The sequence below is a fragment of the Zingiber officinale genome, chromosome 7B (assembly GCF_018446385.1).
Source record: "Zingiber officinale cultivar Zhangliang chromosome 7B, Zo_v1.1, whole genome shotgun sequence".
Taxonomy (NCBI): domain Eukaryota; kingdom Viridiplantae; phylum Streptophyta; class Magnoliopsida; order Zingiberales; family Zingiberaceae; genus Zingiber; species Zingiber officinale.
Genome location: NC_055999.1, coordinates 31,263,709 through 31,271,250, shown reverse-complemented (window position 1 = coordinate 31,271,250; position 7,542 = coordinate 31,263,709). Strand labels below are relative to the sequence as shown.

The 7,542-nt window shown below is 40.1% G+C and overlaps 1 non-coding gene across 1 annotated transcript; it reads right to left on the bottom strand.

The window, feature by feature from the left end:
- Window positions 1-530: 530 nt before the first annotated feature.
- LOC122007457 lies at window positions 531-636 on the bottom strand. The gene has a single exon (XR_006118953.1). It is a non-coding gene; the product is annotated as a small nucleolar RNA R71 (small nucleolar RNA).
- Window positions 637-7,542: the final 6,906 nt, after the last annotated feature.

Genomic DNA, 7,542 nt, shown 5'->3' with positions numbered 1-7,542 from the left:
AATTTAAATTCTGCATTAACTTTTCTTGTAATTAGTTTATAGTTCAGTTTCTTCATTTCTCCATTTACTCTTTTATTTCTCATGAAGCATTTTACTTCTTGTCTTTAATTTTGTATGTTTTCTCGTACTTTTTTTTATATATACTGTGATCACTAACATGTCAAGCAAGCCTTTAAAAGAATTTTCTACACCTATTTCTATAAGATTTATGTCTCCCATTGTACAACCTCATATTGATGCAGAAAGTTTCCAACTAGACCCAGAGTTAATTTTCATTATACAAGATCACAAATTTAGAGGAGAAGTATCAAAAAATCCTTATCAGCACCTTGAGACATTTCTAGAGCTTTGTGATATGATGGATTGTGAAGGAGTGTCAGCAAATGTAGTTCGATTGATGGCATTTCCTTTCAGTATCAAGGATAAATCAAGGACTTGGTTATATTCTCTCCATCCTCAAAGCATCACATGTTGGGAACAATTGGAGCAGCAATTTCTGAATCACTTTTTCCCTCCAAGGAGAATAGTGTATATGAGTAATTGTATCACAAATTTTGCTCAGAAAGATGGAGAATCATTATTTGAAGCATGAAATAGATTCAAGAGTTTACAAAGATAGTGCCCTTATCATGGCTTAGAAAATGGCTGACTCTGCACATATTTTATAAGAGAATTTCTTTCTCGGATAAGTGTTTATTAGATTCATCAACAGGAGGTTCTTTTATGAACAAAAGTGTGGATGAAGCATATACATTAATTGATCATGTGACATTGAATCTCCAAGAATGGTCAGATAGAAGTTAGATGGAATTTTCCCCGAGAACTTCAGAAGTTCAAGCCATTAAGGCAAAAGAGCCTGTCAAACAAAATGTAATTCAACCTTCCAAGATTTTGAAAAATCATAAGTCACAGAATGAGGGGTTCAAATAGTTGGAGGCAAAGACTGATAGCATAGTTTCAACATGGTTCAAAGATGGCATCCCTCCTACACATACAGTGTCTAGTGAACAATGTAATGATATTAAGTTGAGAAGTGGCAAGAATCATAAAGAATATATGGAGAAGGACTTCTATAGAATTGAGGAGAAGAACAATGGAAAACCACAAAAACTCAATTCCATTACTCTAGAAATTGCCCAAAGGCCACAAGTGTCTTTTCCTCAATGATTGATTACACCATCACTAGACAAACAATTTGAACCTCCGCCATGAATTCAAAGGGATTTTGGAGAAATGAAAGATCAATCCTCCCCAAAACCTCCACTAAGGGTTCCTTTTCCACAAAGGTTAGTGGGGGCCAATGAAAATAAAGACTTTCGTAAATTCTGTGATACTAATAGGGTTGAGTGAAGATTTCTTGATGTGTATTAAGATGAGGACTCTTCAGATGAGGATTGTAATATTAATGAAATGAATTGTAAATCAACAGATCTACCTCCAAGGTTTATAGGGTGAAATTAAATTTTCAGATGATGAATGTACTGAGGTAGATCAAATTAAGATTGCAAATGAAGTTAATGATCCTCTTGTAATTGATTCTCCTACTGAAGATATTGATGTTGGAATATTATTCACAATATGTAATGATGTTAATGATATGGAAGGATATGTAGGGAGCTGTGTTGTGGAAACAACATCTCAAGAATCCCCTCCTTTGTCCACACAATCTTCTGAGATTACAAGAGCTGTAGAACTTGAACAAGTTGTGGATCTATGTGTAGGGACTTATGCAGAGTTAGCAAAGCCTCAAGATTCACCACCTTTAGTTGTACCAACTTCTAAGCCAGAGCTAGAACCATCATTTGATTTAAAAGAAGTCACATGTACATGTTTAGAATTTTCAAGTATCTCTGAGCAAAGCAAGGTTAGTATTTCTTGTGATCTTTTGGAAAACTTTATAGAGGTACCTATAATTGACTTTGTTGGATATGATGTTGGGTTTTTCGGGCCGCGAAAACCGCTTTTCGCGTCGCGGAAACCCCGAATCACCCAAAGTCGTAGATCCGTGCAAGGAAAAAACGAATGAAATACAAGTACGAGTTTCAAAAACTTTAGATCTACTCCTAGATCTATGTGTTGAGAGCTTTTACCTTTGAAGCGTGCCCTCGCAAAATTCCTGCTCGTCCAAGGTACGTGTCGGATCTCCAAAGTATCAAGGTAGATACTTCTCTAGTGATATCCACACGAACAAGGAGTGTCTCTCACACTCAAAGGATGGAGAAGAGAGCCCCAAGTGTGCTAGCACTTTCTAGAGCTCTCGGATGGGATTGAAAAGGGAGAAAAGAGAGAAAAATAAGAAGACTCTCACATACTCAACTAGTAGTATCCTCTTCTTGTGTCCTTCACACTCTCTTATCTTTTCTTGGATGAAACTCAACACCTTCTCCTCACCATGGAAGTCACGGCAACAGCAAGAGGGAAAAGAGGAAGAAGCAAGAAGTGAATGCACCATAATCCCACACAACCAAAACCACCACATTAATGTGTGGCCGGCCACATCTTGTAACCTCCCCATTAATGTGGCCGGCCACATTAAAGCCAAGGGGAGAGTGTAACCCCCATGAGGTGGCATGTCTCATGAGGTGGAGGTGATGTGGCAAGGATGAGTCATCCTTATGATGTGGCAATACATCAAGTCAAACTTGATGTTTCAACTTCTACTTGGTCAAGTCAAACTTGACCAATTGTCTTCCTTGTTGAGTTAAATCCAACCTTTGATTCAAGTCAATTTTAATTTAATAAATCTCAATTCATTAAATAAATTGACTCAATGAATCAAATCTAAATTAGACTCATTCAACAATTGAATCTAATTGAGTCTAACTCAATAAGTCTAATTTGAATTCAATCTTTGGTGCATCATATGAACCTAATCCAATTGGTTCATCATATGAACCTAATCTCCATCCACTTGTTCTTTGTGTGTGACCCAATAGGTTCTTGTAACGTTGGCAATGTTTCTAAACTCCTTTAGAAACATAAGCAATGAGCGGCATCTAGCAATACATCATTGCTACCCAAGTTACAAGAATATTGAGATCCAACATCACCTTGTGACTACTAATTGTGACTCCTCACAATATGTGACATTGTCCTTCTATCCTAGACATCTAGATTGATCAATATGAGGCATAGACTGTGTCATCCTCTAATCAATCTAAATCTTGAACTCCAAGTAGACTCACTCGATCAAATGAGCTCAACATCTAATGTTGACTCATTTGGGCATGGCCATGCACTTAGTGGTCTCACTCTATCAAGAATACCGATGTCGCTCCCGTCATATGGGAGGGATAGATCCCATCTACATCACTCACATCCCTCTACATAATTCGTTATATACCCAGTAATCGCCTTTATAGTCCACCCAGTTACGGGTGACGTTTGATGAAACCAAAGTACATAACTTCTTATGTAGGGATCCATAAGGACTAATAGTCATACTAATAGCCACATGAGAAAGTATATGACACTCATATAACGATCCATGATACTTTCTCATGGCGGGTCATTCAGTATACATTCTCCAATGCATACCCATGTGTCAACTTGATATCTCCATATCCATGACTTGTGAGATCAAGTCATCGAGTTGACCTACATGCTAGTCTTATTGCATTAACATTGTCCCTGAATGTTAATACTCGACTAGGAATGATTTAGACTAGTGTTCCCTATATCATCTCACTATCGGTTCAACTAACCAATTGATATAGGTGAGAACCATCTACTCAAGGACATTATTATACTTAGTTTATTTGGCACCAATACAAGTAAGTATAATAACCAAAATCCAAATACCTTTATTTATATAGAATATGATACAATAAGTCCAAAATATAATCATCAAATGATTGGCTCTAGGGCTCTAGCTAACAATCTCCCACTAGCACTAGTGCCAATCAGTGTAGGCTCTAAGCCCAAATGACCTAGTGTGACCATCATGCTTCTTCTGTGCCAAAGCCTTGGTCAAGGGATCTGCGATGTTAGCCTCTGTAGGTACTCTACAAATCTTCACATCTCCTCTCTCGATGATCTCTCGAATGAGATGGAAGCGCCGTAGTATGTGTTTGGTCCGCTGGTGTGAGCGAGGTTCCTTCGCCTGTGCTATAGCTCCATTGTTTTCACAATAGAGCTCAATGGGGTCAGCAATGGTAAGAACCACCCCGAGTTCAGTGATGAACTTGCGGATCCAAACTGCCTCCTTTGCTGTCTCTGATGCAGCAATGTACTCGGCTTCTGTTGTAGAATCAGCTACTGTATCCTGCTTCGAACTCTTCCAGCTGACAGCACCACCATTAATGCAAAATACGAACCCCGACTGCGATCTATAGTCATTCTGATCGGTCTGGAAGCTAGCATCACTGTAACCCTTTACAGCTAGCTCATCACTGCCTCCATATATCAAGAAATATTCTTTAGTCCTTCTTAAGTACTTAAGAATATTCTTGACCGCTATCCAGTGACTTTCACCTGGATCTAACTGGTATCTGCTCGTCATGCTCAAAGCATACGAGACATCAAGTCGAGTACATAGCATGGCGTACATGATTGATCCTATGGCTGAGGCATAAGGGATCTGATCCATGTGGTCTCTCTCCTCTCTAGAAGAGGGACCTTGAGTCTTCGAAAGACTCACGTCATATGACATCGGCAGAAATCCCTTCTTGGAGTTCTGCATGGCAAACCGTAGGAGTACCTTGTCAATATATGTACTCTGACTTAGGCCAAGCAATCTCTTAGATCTATCTCTATAGATCTGTATCCCTAGAATGCGGGATGTCTCACCTAAGTCCTTGAAGCAAAGGGATGTCCTTCCCAATGAGTAGTATGTCATCCACATACAATATGAGGAAGACAACTATATCCCTACAACCTTCTTGTAGACACAAGGTTCATCTTCGTTTTTGATGAAACCAAACTATTTGATTGCATCATCGAATAAAAAATTCCAGCTCTGAGAAGCTTGCTTTAGTCCATAAATGGACCTATGCAGCTTGCATACTCTGCTAGTATGCTGTGGATCTACAAAACCCTCAGGTTGTGTCATGTACACATCCTCGAGCAGGTTTCCATTCAGAAACACGGTTTTGACATCCATCTGCCATATCTCATAGTCATGGTAGGCTGCAATAGCAAGCATGATCCGAATGGACTTAAACATCGCTACTGGAGAAAAGGTTTCATCATAGTCAATACCATGAATCTGCTTGAAACCTTTAGCTACCAAGCGACCCTTATAGATAAGTCCATCCATGTCAGTCTTTCTCTTAAAGACCCACTTGCACCCAATGGGTTTTACCCCTTCAGGTGGATCAACCAAAGTCCATACTTTGTTGGTGTACATGGATTCCATCTCGGATCTCATGGCCTCTAGCCATTTCTCGGAATCTGGTCTCATCACAGCTTCCTGATAGGTGGTAGGATCATCCTCTATGAGCATAATGTCATCATGGTCAGACAAGAGAAATGAGTATCTCTCAGGCTGACGACGTACCCTATCAGACCTGCGAAGAGGTATGTCTACTTGAACTGGTTGTTGTTCCTCAACTCCTTGTGGAACATCATCCACAACACTTTGTGGTTCCAGTTCAACTTCCATCGAGGCTTCAGTGCTAGTATTCGCATCTTGAACTTCTTCAAGATCGAACGTGCTCCCACTAGTCTTTCGAGAAACAAAGTCCCTTTCTAGAAAGACCCCAGTCTTTGCCACAACTACCTTGTGCTGACTAGGAATGTAGAAGTAATATCCCTTAGTTTCCTTGGGATATCCGATGAAATAGCACTTGTCGGATTTGGGTCCTAATTTGTCTGAGACTTGACGTCGTATGTAAGCCTCACAGCCCCAAATCCTCATGAAAGACACCTGGGCATCTCTCCCAGTCCATATCCTATATGGTGTCTTTATCACGGCCTTGGATGGAACTCGGTTGAGAATGAAAGCTGCCGTGTCTAGAGCATAGCCCCAAAGGTATGTCGGAAGATCTGTGTAACTAATCATCGATCGTACCATATCTAATAAGGTATGATTCCTCCGTTCGGATACACCATTCCACTGTGGTGTTCCAGGAGGAGTGAGTTGGGATAGAATCTCACACTCTGCTAGATAGTCATGGAACTCATGGCTAAGGTATTCTCCACCTCGATCGGATCGAAGTATCTTAATACTCTTGCCAAGCTAGTTCTGTACTTCATTCTTGAATTCTTTGAACTTTTCAAAGGACTCTGACTTATGTGTCATCAAGTACACATAACCATATCTACTGAAGTCATCAGTAAACGTGATGAAGTACCTATAACCGCCTCTAGCAGCGACACTGAAAGGGCCACATACATCACTATGTATGAGTCCTAACAAATCAGTCGCTCTTTCGTTGTGCCCACTAAAGGGAGTCTTGGTCATCTTGCCTCGTAGTCATGACTCGCATATCTCATATGATTCAAAATCAAATGAGTCCAGCAAACCATCCTTATGGAGCTGGGATAAGCGCTTGTCATTTATATGACCTAAGCGACAGTGCCAGAGATAGGTGTGGTTCATATCGTTCGATTTGAACCTCTTGGTACTAACGTTATAGATAGAGCTCTCAAGGTCTAGAATATAGAGTCCGTTTATCAGAGGTGCACTACAATAGAACATATCGTTTAAATAGACAGAACAACATTTGTTCTTTATTATAAGCGAATCCTTTCTTGTCCAAACAAGAAACCGATATAATGTTCTTAGTCAATGCAGCACATAACAACAATCGCCTAACTCTAGTATAAGCCCGGAGGGCGAGATAGAAAATAAGTCCCTACAGCAACAGCAGCAACCCCATTGCCTACTCGTAGGTCTATCTCGCCTTTGTCAATGCTCTGCTATTTCTCAGTGCTTGTACATTAGTACAAATGTGTGAAGCACATCCGGTATCTAATACCCACGACGAAGAAATAGAGAGGTTGACTTCTATAACATTTATACCTGAAGTAGAAATATTTCTCTTCTTCTTAAGATCTTCCAGGTATTTCTCTCATGTCTCGCTTGTCCTTGATATAGTTGACGAAGATGTGCAACCATATCGTAAGCACCCATCAACTCATGTTGCTTCAGGCTCGAGTTCATGGTTGCGAGCATTAGACAGACACATCTAATGCGTCATCTTGATGCTTCTTGTAAGCATCCCGGCAGCGTGGCGATGGCGGTGAGGAGCCTCGGAATGGGCCGCTCCAGATGTACGATTACGTTCCGAGTGAGAACTATTCTCGTGTTCCTGTGCATCGATCCAGGAAATTTGCTCCGTTGAGCTTGTCCTTCTTAAGGACAGAACGCAGGGAGAAAGAGTTCGTATTCGACGTCATGGTTATCTACAACAGAAAATTTACAGAAATAAATATCATATTCTTTTAAAATCATTTAATTAGGCCTTTAATTAAATGATGCTCCCACTGAATTCTATAATTCTTGTGGGACAAGATCCACATCATACTAACCCTTGAGTTAGCTTTGGCTAATAAGCCCAAGGCTTAGTATGATCGGTAGGTAATGATTACCAATTACAT